General features: G+C 35.8%; 1 protein-coding gene and 1 long non-coding RNA gene across 2 annotated transcripts in view; one reads left to right on the forward strand and one right to left on the reverse strand.

The window, feature by feature from the left end:
• MAN1A1 (mannosidase alpha class 1A member 1) overlaps nucleotides 1-17,811 on the reverse strand; it is a 162,618-nt gene that overhangs the window by 82,936 nt on the left and 61,871 nt on the right. The gene's annotated exons all lie outside the window — the stretch shown is intronic.
• LOC144233252 (uncharacterized) overlaps nucleotides 1-17,811 on the forward strand; it is a 37,320-nt gene that overhangs the window by 15,891 nt on the left and 3,618 nt on the right. Inside the window, exon 2 of the long non-coding RNA XR_013335628.1 lies at nucleotides 2,119-2,164. This is a non-coding gene — a long non-coding RNA (uncharacterized LOC144233252). The remainder of the gene's footprint in view (nucleotides 1-2,118; nucleotides 2,165-17,811) is intronic.

A 17,811-nucleotide genomic window follows, 5' to 3' on the forward strand; every position in this document is an offset into this window, starting at 1 on the left:
AGGTGGAGTTGGGGGGGTGGGGGGAATAAAGGCAGGAATCAACATACTGGTTTTGTGCTGGTTGAATAAATATCTACATTTAAAAAATCTTAATAAAGACTTTCAACTAAGGAATGTGAATATATTTAAATAAAGTAATCACACAACTAATTATAATGACAGACCACATGCATTTAAGTAATGAATCAAATATTTTGGGGCAAATCCTCTTCTCCCCATGGGTTTCCTTCTTTCCTTCCTAAACATCTTCCTTTTTTATAGGTCTTGCAGTAATACACACTTATACCGTGAACTGACAATATTTCAAGATATAAAGAATATAAAGAGATTTCACTCCAAGTTATCTCTAACATGCTAACTATATTAAAAAGTGAATATTCATATATAAACCATAAAATTTGAACAACATCCTTTATTTATATTACTGTCCACACGAGGATGACAACTTCTGTGAAAACACAATCACTTAGTGAGAACGCCCAAGTTTAGTGATGCCAGGAATGAGGATGTTTAAGTAAGTAGGCTTTCAGCCATATAACTTCCCAAAGACTGAACTACATAATGATTTTGGCCAAGTAATAATAGCTGATGCTTATACAGCATTCAATATATTCCAGTGACTCTTCTGCGTGTCTACATCTAAGTCACTTAATCCTTTAAAGAAGCTTTTGAGGGTGGGAAAGGTTAACATCCCTCATTATGTTCACACAAAGCTATGAAAAGGTGGATCTGTGATTTGAATGTCAAGTCTGATGCTAGAGTCTAGTATTGACCATTACTTTGTGCTACTGAAATCAAGTTTCAGAGTAACTCTGAACAAAACTTAACATGCATTATGAGACTGAATTAATGAAAGGATTGCTTATTGTTTTCAAATAATATATGTTAGTTACCGTATATGCTATTAAGTATACAGCTGTTTATAACTTGAGGATTTACTACCATGCCTAGGTGGTAAATAAAGAACTGTTTCAAGTTATTTGGATGATCTTTTATAAAGTAAAAAGATGAATGCTGTTTATCAAAATACCTCTTCACCCAGCACTTTAAGATATGTAGATTATTTATATATAAACTGTGTATTTGAATTAGCTTGCTTTATGCCTGACATATAATCTATAATTTATATATATATATCAAGTTAACTCAAATACATTAAACATTCCTTTAGAAAGAAGAGACCCAAAATAGATCCCAAGATCCAAAATTGATTCCACCCAAGCTTGACTCTTTCTGGGCAATTTTTTTGCAATTAATTTACTTAAAAGCTTATTTAATGGGAATGTAAACTGGTACAGCCCCTCTGGAAAACAGTGTGGAGGTTCCTCAAAAAATTAACAATAGAACTCCCCTATGACCCAGCAATAGCACTGCTAGGAATTTACCCAAGGGATACAGAAATGCTGAGGCATAGGAGCACATGTACNTAAATCACCACAGAATAAAAAAAAAAAAAGCTTATTTAAATTCTAAAGATGCACATATACAGACACTCCCTCCCTTCAACACCCACACATACAACACGTATAGCCTGGTGTAGTACTGTATGACACACATCCTACTAATTACCATCCAGGTCAAGAAACTGGATTTTGCCAGCCCCATCAGAGGCCCCTGAGTGTCCAGCTCAGAAACAGCTCCTTCCTTCCCTCCAAAACTAGCCACACCTCAGCACTTATACCATTCTATTTATCAACTGATGTTTATCTTTAGACTTAAAAATAAACTACAACTTTTGGGGCACTCAGTCAGTTAAGCCTTCGACTTTGGCTCTGGCCATGATCTCACAGTTCATTGTTAGAGCCCCATGTAGGGCTCTGCACTGACAGCTCAGAGCCTGCAGCCTGCTTCAGATTCTGTTGTCTCCCTCTCTCTCTGCTCCTCCCCAGCTCACACGGTCTCTCTCTCTCTCAAAAACAAAATAAATATTACAAAACAAAAACAAAACTAAATACTACAACTTTTTAACCTCTTTTATACCACAGACTCTCTCTTTTCCCCTTTCTTTTCCTTATAATTTACTTAGGCACATTTGAGTTATTTTAACAATAGTAGGTACATCACGCACATGCATGTGTAGTGTAGCTCAACACATTTTTTCCTCTGTATTTTTGACAGATTGGAAGCTGGATCCAGAGACTTGATCCCTTTGGCAAGACTCAAGGTGATATGTTCTTTTGTCAGAAGGCACATGTGTGGTTTGCTCTCCTTTTGAGAAATTAGTAGCTGTTGATGATCATGGCCTAGATTTCATTAATTCCTCAGGGTTTGTAAAAATGGGTGATTTTCTACTTTGATCATTTTACATTCATTTATTAACAGAAATAATTTTATTAAGAGACACTCTGCTTACCTACTACTTGGTTACCAGTGATATAGTTCATATAGAATGGGCAAGATAAACGCTTTCTTTTTCTTTATCAATTTTCAAGGTCATAAACTGCCCCGTCACTGTTCTGAAGGCGATCAATTCTTTTTAATACCATTATGAACTCAGCTATTTAGTCATACCTAATGGGTTTTAATCTGTTACATTTCTTAGTTTTACTAAAACAAAATTCTCATATTTGTCAGTGGAAGCCTCTTGTAAGTTGGCTCTTAATTCCTTCTAACATTACATTAGTCGTCTTTGTTATCTGGTTTAATGGGATGTTTCAGACTAGTCTTGTACATTTTGTATTTCAGCCATTTCTGCAGGAAGCCCTGGTTAGTAAGAAACAGGAATTCAAAACTTAACCTGGGTGCTGGGGATGCTTGCGACCACTGAACTCATCATTATTTTTAGGCTTCTTCAGGCCTAAAAACGTGTGTGTGTGTGTGTGTGTGTTATACAAACACACATATACCCACATTAATGAATATTAATATTTTAATATAAAATAAAATTCATACCAATATTTCCAGTTTAAACTCAGAACTACGTTTTTCCTTTTAACACTTTGATCATACAATTCACTCATATAAGTGTACGTTTCAGTGGTTTTAGTATAGTCACACTAAACTGATTCACCACAATAAATTTTATAACATTTTTATCACCCCTAATAAAGAAACACCATATCCATTAGCAGTCACTCCCCATTTACCCCCAATCTCTTCAGGCCTAGGCAACCTCTAACCTACCTTCTTTCTATCTTTAAAGATTTGCCTATTTAGGACATTTCATAAAAATGGAATCACACTATGCAGGATTTTGGTTGATTCAAGCTTGTTCTATGTTAGATTTACCAGGAAGGGCTCTTGGAAACAATATTCTCTAATTTCCTGCATGGTTATAATAATTTGCCTGTGTCCTCTGCAGCTGCCAGAATTCCCCCGAGTTTACCATTAAAATGGGAGATCTGTTTAGAGCAGAAATCAATGTTATAGAAACCAAAAAAACAAAAACAAAAAAACCCCCAGTAGAACAGACCAATATAACCAGAAGCTGGTTTGTTGAAAGAATTAACAAAATTGATAAACCACCTGCCAGTTTCATCAAAAAAAGGAATGGGCCCAAATAAATAAAATCAAGAATGAAAGAGGAGAGATCACAACCAACACAGCAGAAATACAAACAATAATAAGAGAATATTCTGAGCTATTATACACCAATAAAATGGGCAATCTGGAATAGACAAATTCCTAGAACATATAAACTACAAAAACTGAAACAGGAGGAAATAGAAAATTTGAACAGACCCATAACCAGTAAATAAATCAAATAAGTAATCAAAAAATCTCCCCCAAAAACAAGAGTCCAGGGCCAGATGGCTTTCCAGGGGAATTCTACCAAACATTTAAAGAAGACTTAACACTTATTCCTTCAAAGCTGTTCCAAAAAACAGAAATGGAAGGAAAACTTCCAAACTCTTTCTGTGAAGCCAGCATTTCCTTGATTACAAAACCAGACAAAGACCCTGCTAAAAAGGAGAGCTATTGACCAATTTCCCTGATGAACATGGATGCAAAAATCCTCAATAAGATATTAGCCAACTGGATCCAACACTACATTAAAAATATTACTCACCAGGGGAGCGTGGGTGGCTCGGTCGGTTAAGCGTCTGACTTCAGCTCAGGTCATGATCTCACAGTTCGTGGATTCAAGCCCCACATTGGGCTCTGTGCTGACAGCTAGCTCAGAGCCTGGAGCCTGTTTCAGATTCTGTATTTCCCTCACTCTCTGACCCTCCCCTGTTCATGCTGTCTCTTTCTCTCTCTCTCTCTCTCTCAGAAATAAATAAAAACATAAATTTTTTTTTAAAGTCTAAAAAAAAAGATATTACTCACCATGACCAAGTAGGATTTTTACCTGAAATGTAGGACTGGTTCAATACCCACAAATCAATCAATGTGATTCATCACATCAATAAAAGAAAGGACAAGAACCACATGATCCTTTCAATAGATGCAAAGAAAGTATTTGACAAAATACACCATCCTTTTTTGATAAAAACCCTCAAAAAGTAGGGATAGAAGCATCAGACCTCAAGGTCATAAAAGCCATATATGAAAGACCCAATGCTAATATCATCCTCAATGGGGAAAAACTGAGAGTTTTCCCCCTAAGTTCAGGAATGAGACAGGATGTCTACTCACTACTGTTACTCAACATAGGTTTGGAAGTCTAAGCCTCAGCAATCAGACAACACAAAAAAATAAAAGGCATCCAAATCAGCCAGGAGTGAAAACTTTCACTCTTTGCAGATGATATGATACTCTACATGGAAAACCCAAAAATTCCACCAAAAAAACCTGCTAGAACTGATCCATGAATTCAGGAAAGTTGCAGGAAATAAAATAAATGCACATAAATAGGTTGCATTCCTATACACCAACAATGAAGCAACAGAAAGAGAAATCAAGGAATCAATCCCATTTACAATTGTACCAAAAACCTAGGAATAAACATAACCAAAGAGGTGAAAAATGTATACACTGAAAACTATAGAAAGTTATGAAAAATTGAAGAAGACACAAAAACGTGGAAAAATATCCATGCTCCTGGATAGGAAGAACAAACATTGTTAAAATGTCAATACTACCCAAAACAATCCACATATTCAATGCAATTCTTATCAAAATAACATCAGCATTCTTCACAGAGCTAGAACAAACAATCCTAAAATTCATCCTAAAATTCATATGGAACCAGAAAAATACCCAAAGCCAAAGCAATCTTGAAAAAGAAAACCAGAGCAGGAGGCATCACAATCCCAGACTTCAAGCTGTATTACAAAGCTGTAGTCATCAAGACAGTATGGTACTGGCACAAAAACAGACACTCAGATCAATGGAACAGAACAGAGAACCCAGAAATGGACCCACAAATGTATGGCCAACTAATCTTTGACAAAGCAGGAAAGAATATCCAATGGAATAAAGACAGTCTCTTCAGCAAGTGGTGCTGGGAAAACTGGACAGCGACATGCAGAAAAATGAACCTGGACCACTTTCTTACACCATACACAAAAGTAAATTCAAAATGAATGAAAGACCTAAATGTAAGACAGAAAGTCATCAAAATCCTTGAAGAGAAAGCAGGCAATAACCTCTTTGAACTTGGCCGCAGCAACTTCTTACTCCAACACCTATCTGGAGGTAGGGGAAACAAAAGCAAAAATGAACTACTGGAACCTCATCAAGATAAAAAAACTTCTGCACAGCAAAGGAAACAATCAGCAAAACTAAAAGGCAACTGACAGAATGGGAGAAGATATTTGCAAACGACATATCAGATAAAGGGTTAGAATCCAAAATCTAAAAAGAACTTATCAAACTCAACACCCAAAAAACAAATAATCCAGTGAAGAAATGGGCAAAAGACATGAATAGACACTTCTCCAAAGATGACATCCAGGTGGCCAACTGACACATGAAAAATGTTCCGTATCACTCATCATCAGGGAAATACAAATCAAAACCACAATGAGATACCACCTCATACCTGTCAGAATGGCTAACATTAACCACTCAGGCAACAACAGATGTTGGTAAGGATGTGGAGAAAGAGGATCTCTTTTGCACTGTTGGTAGGAATGCACACTGGTGCAGCCACCCTGGAAAACAGTATGGAGGTTTCTCAAAAAATTAAAAATAGAACTACCTTAAGATCCAGCAATTACACTACTGGGTATTTATCCAAGGGATAAAGGTATGCTGTTTTGAAGGGGCACATGCACCCCAATGTTTATAGCAGAGCTATCAACAATAGCCGAAGTATGGGAAGAGCCCAAATGTTCACTGATAGATGAATGGATAAAGAAGTATTACTCAGCAATCAAAAAGAATGAAATCTTGCCATTTGTAACTATGTGGATGGAACTGGAGGGTATTATGCTAAGCGAAATTAATAAGAGAAAGACAAATATCCTACGACTTCATTCATGCGAGGACTTTAGGACACAGAACAGATGAACATTAAGGGAAGGGAAGTAAAAATAATATAAAAACGGGAGGGGGACAAAACATAAGAGACTCTTATTATGGAAAACAAACCCAGGCTTACTGGAGGGGTTGTGGGAAGGGGGATGGGCTAAATGGGAAAGGGTTATTAAGGAATCTAGTCCTGAAATCACTGTTGCACTATATGCTAACTAACTTGGATGTGAATTTAAAAAATATAAATAAAGAGATCTCTTTATAATGGAAAACAACTTGTGTTCAAATTGTGGGTCAGGAAGGAGTTAAGACTGTAACTTAGTCCATAAGAAGAGAATCAGTACACGTTTCTCATCCTGTGTCCACAGCAATTTGCTTTCTTTGCAGTTCTTCTCTCTGCTTTTTAACATTTCTCTTCCATGGAACACAAGACTTTTCCAGGACATAAAGATGTCCAACTTTCCTACTTCTTTTTCATTGCCAGGGATTACATACCTGCACTGTCTAAGCATTGTACAGGAAGCAGCATAAATCCACATCACACCAGAAGCAGTCATTGTGTTTACACCCGAAAATGAGCTAGGAAGATCTGAGTTATAGGAAGAAAACTTCTTCTACCACACCCCTCCTCTCATTTACAACATTCTATAAACTTGAAAATCAGTGTATCATAGTTTTAGAACACTGGATTTAGAGGATGCTTTGGAGACATTTATTAGACATTTATTCCACATTTATTTTAAATCAATGAAAAAATCTGAAAGTGATGAAAGGCCTTGCTCAAGGTAAAGTCAACACTGAAAGAGGATTCCAGGTTCTAAAAATAATGTTCTTTCCACTCCGTAAGAGCTACTTCTTAAGTTTATTAGGTAGACAACACCAATACAATGAATATGTCAAGAAGCCCATTTACAAATTCTTTATCTATAGGCTTAAAATCTGGCAATTTCTCAGAAATATTATTTTAAGTCATGAGAGGCTCTGGATCACTACACAAAAATCTATTCCCATTACAGGATCTCAGCCAAGTAAATATCCCATTGCTGGAGGGAAAGGCAGAGTTTTCAGGCGAGGAGAGAATGAAGTGAAAAAAGACATTGTTGGCTTTTTATTGCATCTGTAGATACCCCTCAAACATTTTCTAAAAAATTGTATTTCAAAAATATAGAAATTTCTAGTACTTGTACACCCATAACTAAGCTCTATCAATGGTCATATAGTTATAATTGTTTTGGATTAAAAAAAGATAAAATAAAATAGTACAAGTTTTAAAAATATAGTTTCTAATTACCTGGGGTTTGCATCATAAAGTGAATCTAGATTTTGATTTGAGAAGCCTCAGAGTGTCTGGTAAACTATATACTTCCCTCTTTACAGTCACCTCCTTTTTTCTCTCAGACAAGGTTTTATTTTTTCCCTGACTCATTACTGAACAGCCTTTCTCTTTCTTCTTCCTCAAACAAGCCGGCATTGCTTTTGAAGTTTCTTAAGGGATATTTACTGCTCTAACAACCAGAGAAAAGCTCTTTGCTATGTCTTCTCTAATACCTTCTTTCAGTTAGATCTTGTAGAGAAAAACAAAGTCACAGATTGTGCCCAGTGTCTCTGTGTTCCTAGATTTCTTTCTATGTTAGTAATGAACATAAGCCTTATTAATGAATCTATACATTTAAAAAACAATTTTACTCTTTTGCCTTTTAAGTGATTGATGATGGAAAATACAGAGACTTTCCATTTACATATATGCTTTTAGAATACAAAATACTCTATAATAATTTTTGAATCACACATTAAGTTGTTTTGCATATGTGCATGTACGTGGGTGTAACAACAAAAACAAATCTCATTACTATAATTAGCCCTGGTCTTTTTAAACTGCTCTTGGTAACACTAAGACTAAGGAGCTGGATCAGAGGCGATGCAAGAGTTTATGACCAATCTGTTTACTTAAGCTTTGTGTCACCTCTATTTCCACGTGAACTGAGGATAATATTAACATTGAATAGATGGTGTTTTAAATAAACCACCATCTGAAATGGAAATCTATAAATTGACTATAAAGAGAGAAATTCAATTACCACTGAGTAAAGTCATTCTCTTTATGAAACAGATGTCAGAAAAGAAAAAAGGTGACTTTTCAAAACTCTACAGGCTGGATTCTTATAAGAAAAGTAAAAAAAAAATTTACTCTGAAGAGAGTTTAGAACAACTCAATCTTGAGTAAGTCTAGGGGCAAAAGTTTAGTAACCATTTTCCCCCAAGTCTATTGTAATTTTCCTTTAATATTTTTCTGATCATAAGATTATTACTAACTAGTTCACCATTGAAAATTTGTTAAGTATAGAAAAACAAAAAGGTAAAGGCAAATATTTTTTATATTTAAGTAGTTTCTTATGTAAATTATTCTGTTTTCCATAGCTGAAATTGTATTATACTTCAAATTATGTATCTTGTTTTATTTATTATATCAATAATTAGCCATGCCATTAAATAAATGAGCAAGAACAAATTTTGATGGTTGCATAGTATACCCCTGTTTGGGAACTGCATGATCTGTTCCATCATTCTCTTACTGTTGGATATTTGAGATACCTTCTCCTAATAATGAGTACATAAAACATATCCATTAGCTGCTTTAGGCATAATATGATTACATTTTGGATTATTTTCTTTGGATAGATTCCCCAATGTAGAATAACTGAAGCTAAGTAAATATCTTTATTAAGGATCTTCTTATATGCATATACCTAATAGCTTTTCAGAGCAATTATATCAAATTACATTCCCTTCAGCAATCTGAGTAAATTTTTGCCCTACTCTCACCCAACTGGTATTAACATAGTTTTTAGTCTTTGCTAGTTTGATGGCAAGAAGGGAAGGGAGCAGAGGAGTTGAAGTGTCGGTATTTTACTCTTTGAGTATTTGTAAAGTATTATTCTGCATCTGTCTGAACACAGAGGAAAAGCACTGAAGTAAAACTGGTAGAAAGCGCAACACCAGGCACTGGTGAAATGAGATTGGCACTACTTGGAAGTGTGTGCAGACTAATTTAATCTATTTATTTGGAGTTATACCTTGAAATTCCACAATGTATGGACCCCTAGGAAAAACTCCTGGTGGAATGCTAGGTCACTGGATGGAATCTTAGTTAAACATTAGGGGTCCCAGTTTTGAGTCTTGTCTTTTGACAACAGTTAGCATAATGAAAGGAAACATTCTATTAAATGCTGGCTCACAGCAAATCTTTAATGATTATGATAAGTAGATTTTTAATCATTTTTTTCAGTGACTTTTATGACATCTGACAATAAATCTGAGTTTTCCTTCTTCTCTTTGTTTAGTGAATATAATAGAAAAAGTAAATAGGCAACAGGATTCCAAATTTTTATTCATAGTCAGGAGGAATTTATTAAAGTGCTGTTGACATACGGTAGATTTATGAGCTATTTCTAAACCCTTTTTGGAATTCTCTAATTATATAAAAGCATTCCAATTGTATTGATAAACCTTTACAATGTATGTTTGGCTTTAATAAAGCCAAAATATTTTAGTTTCATTTGAGATGATAAGGTATTACTTTTTTCCTTCATATTTCTTTATCATAAAATATGACTCAAAATTGAAAATACTATTCTAAATTATAAACACATCATTCAGTGCTCTGAACTGCTACCATCTTCAATATGTGCCTTACTTATAAAAAAGTTGAATTACCTTAATCATTACAGTGTCACACTTAAATATAGATAGAGATTTTATTAACAGGTTTGCTTCTGTATCTGATACAGAAGCAAACGAAAGATTAATGCTAAAATCACAGAGATGTTTTAGACACATTGCAAGGTTTTTGCTACATGTATTCACTGGACAGTGCAAAGCATTTTAGTCTACTCATGAAGAAGGGAGGGGGATGAAGAATAACAACATGGAGAAGGAAAATAAGAATCCAACTGAAGAATTATCTGAAAAGAAATTCAAGAACTTTGCCTCTGTTTTGGAAAATGACCTGAATGCAGTGAATAAATAATTTCAAATACAACCTGAGTACATATCTGTTATAACCTGGCAAGGGCTGTGCCTGTATCACACAACTTAGTTTTCATACCTCGATTATTCTTTGCTGTTCAGGAAGTGAAAGATTTCACAGGTTATAGAACATTGCTGCTAGCTCATTATATGAAGTTGAGAAGTTGAAAAGATGAGCAGGCAAATAAGAAAAAGAGATTGTGGTACTAACCCTGAAAGCTCTGGCTTTGGGAATACTATGCGGGCAGTCCTAACGCCTCCCGTGTGAATCAGGAATCAGATGCACAGGGTCAGTGTATCTACAACATGGAGATTAAGCAAATTCTCTAGTGTTGACTCTGGCACACAAGAAACCCTTAAAAAACTGTATTACCACCATTATCATCACCACCATTGTCCTCCTCTTCTTCTTCTTCATCCCAAAGTTAAGAGGAAAATCTATCATAAACTCAACTCCCAAGTTCCTCTGGAATGTTCTTTCTCCAAATCCTCAGTGGTGTCATTTTGGTCCTGGCTCTAATTCGACCTAAAGCAGACCTCATCTTCCTACCCCTCTATCACATTTTATTCCACAATTGTCTTGTATTTTCTTCACAGCACTTACTGACATCTGAAATTATCCTGTGAACTTATTTACCATACTATCTCATTGCACGTACATTTCCTGAAACTGGGACTTTGTCAAATATGCTCCTTGCTGAATCCTCCAGAGACAGGAATATAGCCTGGCACATCATAGATGCTCAAAATAATCACAGAAAGCACATAATATTTGCTGAATAAAGGTGTGAGTCATAAGTGACTAAATATGTTTATAGTTGCATGCCTGATAAGATGACAGAACTTTAAGGTCCTCTACAACTAAGTCTTCAGAGTTAAATGCTGAGTTAGTATTATTCTAAGCCCAGTCATAAAGCATTAGATAGTCATAAAGATTAGATAGCGGAAGCTCAACATAAATGCTATAGTTGTTTTCCAAAATTAGCAGTTAAGTCTAAATTGAGTAAGGGCGCCTGGGTGGCTCAGTCGGTTAAGCGTCCGACTTCGGCTCAGGTCATGATCTCATGGATCGTGGGTTCAAGCCCCGTGTCGGGCTCTCTGCTGACAGCTAGCTCAGAGCCTGGAGGCTGTTTTGGATTCTGTGTCTCCTTCTCTCTCTGACCCTCCCCTGTTCATGCTGTCTCTCTCAGAAATAAATAAAACATTAAAAAAAAATTAAATTGAGTAGTAAGTGTACTTTCTACCTGGCCAGAGGAAGTCTGTGAGAGAAGACTAAAGTAAGAAGCCCTATTTAATAATTATATACCATGTTAGCCATAAAAATTGAAACACAGAAGTTAACAGTGATTTATAAATTAGAATTGTGTATATTATTATATCAAGAACTTAAAAAATCTATTAAAGTAAGATTAAACAAGTAAATGGCATCAACCATATGGAACTTAAATGTCACAATCTATTCTGCTTATCTGGTACTAACCCTAACCTTCTACCTAATGGCAGGAATAAAACAGAACAAAAGTGTTTAGTTTAATGAGCTATGAAAAAAATTCTTGTATTCTATGCCTATACCATTAAAGCTCTTGGACTTCCTCATTTTGTAAGACCCTGGAATCAATTGCTATTTGTACTGCTTTAGAGGAACTGGAAAACTCAAATTAAAATAAAGATCAATTATTAAGTTAAAAACAAACATTACCCTCGAGACTTACATTTATTTTAACATCAATGTAAAAGAATTTTCAGTGAGGTTATAAGATGAACTGTTTGCTTCCAAGCATACACTTAATGGTAACATATTCAGATATAGCAGATCTCTCTTAGAGAGAAATAATTTGTAATGTAGTGGAAATGGATTCAGTTACTATAATGGTTAACCCTAAGATTTGTCAATGAACTATTTTAAAAAATGTCTGAAAGAAAAAACTTAAAAAATACATAAACTATAAATCTATATCATAAAAAGATAACACAAGAAAGTTTTATAAATGAAATCTTTAGAGGAATTACTTTAGAACACACTTGCTACAAACTGAATGTTTGTGTCCTCCCCAAATTCATTTGTGAAGTCCTAATACCCAATGTGATGGTATTCAGAAGTAGGGACTTAGGAGGTGATTAGGTCTTGAGGATAGAATCCCCATGAATGGAATTAGTGACCTTCTAAAAAAGACTCCAAAAAGCTCCTTCACTCTTTCTGCCATGTGAGGACACATGGAAAAAACAGCTCCCTGTGAACCTGAAAATTGGTTCTCACCAGAAAGTAAATCTTCCAGGACCATGACCTTGGACTTCTGAGCCTCCAGAACTTGGAGAGATAAATGTTTGCTGTTTGTAAGCCATCTGTCTATGGTATTCTGGTGTAGCAGCCCAAATGGACTAGGATGATACCTAAATCCCAAACCATAAATTTTTTGCCAAAGCGAATTTTTATAAATAAAATAGTTTCATATACTAGGTAAGATGTAATTTTTAAAGAAAACCCAAAACAAGTTCACATCACCACAAATTTACTGTATGTATCATAGGTAAAATTTCACCTAGTTGTAGCTTAAAAGAAACAGCTCTGCATAGGTGTACAGATGCATTAAATCCAACTAATTAGCTAATACGTGTTGTTTACATTTCTACTGCCAACTCTAATCATCTGTACTAACTTTTTAAGGCTCTAGAGTCATGAATGTTTGTACAACGTTACATTTAAATTTCATACTGTGTGACTACTTCCCTCTTTTTTGTTTAAACAGTGACCTTTGTTCAGTACATATTTTCATACACATTTATGAACAGAATGTATACAGTGTTTACACTTTATCAAATTTAAAAATAAGTTCACTGATGCTTGGTAGTTTTTTTAATAAAAGACCAAATTTTACATTGTAGTTTTTCAGTCAAAATGTACTACATAGTCAGCCATGCAGATAGACTCTGGCAAATCCCTCCTTAACCACTTAGTCTTGTGATGTTATCCTGGATCTTGACATCACTCAAAACCCCTTCATTTTTAAAATCCCTTATTCATCCATCCCACTATATACCCTTTACTTCCAGACCTTTCAGTCACCTGTAAATTACTGCTACTTTTGTTCTACTTTAACTAAACTTTGGGAATTTAACCAGTCCAGTTTCTAATCATCACTTTTTTTTTTCCCCCCTCATATTGTCTTATACTCATTTTGGACAGTGCAGTCTGTAATTTCAATAATATTTTTTCCAATAGCTCAAAACCCATGCATTTCTTTGTCTCTGTCACTTCTGCCTAGTAAAACCCAACTAAAACCAACCACCTACCTTCTCCTCCTTGTATATGAGCTGCTGAGCAATATACCCCTGGGAACCTGGGAAGTCTGATGCCACCGTGAATTCACGGTCACCAACCTAGACACTGTCCAGACACTCTACCATGACAATTCTATATTATATACACTCAACAATGTTCTCTATGTTCTCTTTCCAAGTCTCTCCTTGTCTTCTACTTCTTCGTATAGTTAACAGGGGCAATCAGATGGTAATTGTCTCACATCTCTACCACCAAATCTACAGTCACTGACATGTTTTCTCCTCTACTCTCAGTCTGCAATGGAGGAAGGACCCCTTCCCTAAGGCCATCGGTCCTCTGATTCCTATCTTCCTCTACTTTCTTAAAGACTCTCTCCTCTCAAATGAAAAATAATTTCGATTCTGTGCTATTACTCTATCAAAAGTTGTCTCAGTAAAGTCACCTATGACCTCTGTATTGCTATGTAACAAAGATACTTTTCAATTCTTGTAACAATTTGCCTTAGCAGCAGCCTTTGACACAGCTGAATACTTCCTCATTTTTTCAGAATACTACTTTGTCTTGGCTAATTCCATTCTACTGGTTTTCCTCCTACTTCCGGGCCCACCACATCTTAGTCTCCTTCTCTGGTCCCTTCTTCTCACTAATGCTTAAATGTTAAGGTCCCCTTTTCTCAATCTATTATATGCTCTGGGCAGCCCCATTCCCTTCTATTCTTTCAATGGTCATTTAGCTGTCTATGACTCACACGTTCAGGCTATGGCCTACTACGTCTATCTTGCATGTTTGAGATCCCTAATGTCTAGCTGTTACTTGGTATCTTGTAGCCAGAATGTCTGAGTCGGAAGCCCAGCTCTGCCACTCTGCAGGCCTTTGAGCAAGTTACTTAACAATCTGTGCTCTGTTTTTTTCCTTCATAAAATGAGGATAAAAACAATACCTATTGTTATTTTACAGGGTTGTTGTGAAATCTAAATGATTAATATTTGTCAACAGAGACTGTCTTTCCCTTGTTTGTTGTTTCTGCAGTACTAAGTGCAGTGCCTCAAAGCAGGTATTCCATATACATCTGCTGATTCAGTAAGTAAGTGAACTTACCAGATGGCAAATTACCACAATTCTGAGGAATTTTCTACTAGCCCTATTAAATTTTAAATTCCTTGCTACAGCTACCTCTTGGATCCCTTCTGAAGGACACCAAATTTCAAAGAAAAAGAATACAAAGGATATCCTGGAAAAATACAACTTCTGTTTAAACACATACTCACACACGTGCACACATATGCACACAAACCCTGGTATTAGAAATCCAGGTTGATATGATTCAGGCAGTAAAAATGATTTGGAATACTGGTTTTAACAGACATTGTGAATTATGAAATGATTCAACATAAATATATTACCTCATCTCTTTTATTAGACTTTTGTAAAGCCAGATATGACTGGCCTGGGAAATTCTTAAAAGAGAAAGTGGTTGAAGGAAAAGCAACAGGTCCTCAATGTCTGGTCAACACAATAGGGTGCTGCCAAAAAGCAATGATTAACTTTCACATCAGACAACAATAGTGGTGACAGGCATTCCTTTTTGATAGAGTAGTTTATGTCTGTTTGTCAACTTTGCTTTTAAAATTTGGAAAGTTAGGGGAGACATCTACAATAGAAGATACTTCTTGGAGAAGCACATCTTTGTAGACTAATGCGAAAGGGGTAGCCTTTTACTTGAAAAGTTCCCAAAGGTGCACAACACTCCACTTACTACCTTGATACCACAGGGAGAAGTTTCTTACTATCAGGGGGATCTTGGGGATATTTGGAAAAGTTCCTCTCTTCTCATAAATTCCTATCCTCTGCTACTCCTTGTGGTTGGGAAGGCTATACATTTTAACCCAAGTCAGTGGCCACTGTGGCAGTCATTAACACTGTTCACTAAATTTTCCTCCTGGGGATACAGTGGTACTATGCATCCCCTCCCCCAACCTTTTAAGTTACAGTGGCTATGTGACTTGCTCTGGCCAATGAGATGTGGGCTGAAATAAAAGGTGTCTTTCCAATAGATGCATTACAAGCCAGCGTACATTTTCTAGATTCTCTTTTGCCACCTCCAACCTTCTGACTCCCATCATGGCAAATGGAAATGATTCAGATGGCAGCTGCTCCATCAGTCTGGGCTCTGGAGGGCGGATGATGAGAAGCAGAGTCATGGGCACAGAATACAGCATGGGTAGAACATATAGGATGTACAGAGCATATTGTCTTAAATCACTGAGATTTTGAGGCTGTCACTATATCATTCCTAGGTCTAAACTCACTGATGTGAATCTGCAGTTTTCTTACTGTGTGCAAGGTACTGTGCTAAACTGAAAGGAATACAGATATTTCCTTAAGAAATAAGTTAGGGATGCCTGGCTGGCTCAGCTGGTAGGCATGTGACTCGATATTGAGCTCATGAGTTTGAGCTCCTCATTGGGGGTAGAGTTTACTTAAAAAAAAAAAAAAAAAAAAAAGTTAATTTTCTGACTTTCCTTTTCCTTTGGACACCAACCTTTCTTTTTTGGTTTACAATCAGAGAGAAATCAGACCAGCTTCTTTCTGCCATTCATACATTAGTGTGAATAAGTTTTAGAGCTGTAATTATTAGCAAACTGTAGAACCGCTTTCATGAATTATAGAAAGTTCTTACTGATAAAACTTCTGTGCTTTTGCAAACAATTATAAATACAGGATAGATTTTTTTATACAGAGAGAAACACGTATAGCAAACCTGAGTTAAGAAGTAGATAAGATTTCAGTAATTCACTCTAGGACAAAAAAAGTGTAGTCCCTTCATTTAACTAAAATGTATATTATTTATAATCAATTCCATATACTCCTAGCTCTTTTAAATTACATATTAAAGTTCTAACCATAATATTCAATGAGAGATGATTTTAACCCCTTAACCATGGAAATTTAATTAACAAATAAGCAAAATTACTCTACTCTAATATCACTATGAACTTTTTTAAGTGAAAATAGCTGTTCAGTATATCATATTCCTTTCTTTTATAAGATTTCAATAATAAATGCTAAATAGTAAATTAAATACCTTAAGTATATGTAAAGATCAATCTAACTAAGAAATCATAGGGTCAAACAAATCAGTACAAAATAACATAAAGAAACAATCAATAGCATTTAGTAAATATGATTAAAATTGTTCTTTTTCAGAAAAGTAGCATCAGTATACCATTAAATGGCAAAGAAAGCTTTAGCTGGATAGTTTCCTCAAACTAAAGCAAATATACATTGTACAATTCCTTTCCCATTTACCTTTTATAATTTCTTATGTTTACAATTTCACAAAATGTTCTAATTTCTGTTCTGTTTAAAAGGTCTACCATAAAATGACTAACAACATTTAGTAATTAATTAAATTTTGATGTAGTCTCTAGCTCACTGGTTTTCAAAACTTTCTCTTTCACAGAACCAGCATTTATAGAATAGACTGAAGAAAAAAAAAAAAAGATGTTCTGTCAGGGTTAGTGGGAGGGGGTTGAGGTAGGACGTGGGGTGCAGCTGTGGGGGCTTACACAGAAGATTAGGGATTGTGCATATTTTCAGTCACCTTACTATATTCTTTATGTCTCCACATACTACCTCATGCCGGTCAGAGTGGCTAAAATGAGCAAATCAGAGGACTCTAGATGCTGGCGAGGATGTGAAGAAATGGGCACCCTCCTACACTGTTGATGGGAATGTAAACTGGTACAGCCTCTCTGGAAAACAGTTTGGAGGTTCCTCAAAAAATTAACAATAGAACTCCCCTATGACCAAGCAATAGCACTGCTAGGAATTTACCCAAGGGATATAGGAGTGCTGACGCATAGGGGCACATGTACCCCAATGTTCATAGCAGCACTCTCAACAATAGCCAAATCATGGAAAGAGCCTAAGTGTCCATCAACTGACGAACGGATCAAGAAGATGTGATTTAACTATACAACGGAGTACTACATGGCAAAAAGAATGAAATCTGGCCATGTGTAGCAACATGGATGGAACTTGAGGGTGTTATGCTGAGCGAAATAAGTCAGGCAGAGAAGGACAGATACCATATGTTTGCACGTATAGGAGGATTAGGAGGAACTTAACGGAGGACCGTGGGG

Source organism: Crocuta crocuta, unplaced genomic scaffold, assembly GCF_008692635.1.
Source record: "Crocuta crocuta isolate KB4526 unplaced genomic scaffold, BGI_CrCroc_1.0 scaffold413, whole genome shotgun sequence".
NCBI classification, from domain to species: Eukaryota; Metazoa; Chordata; class Mammalia; order Carnivora; family Hyaenidae; genus Crocuta; species Crocuta crocuta.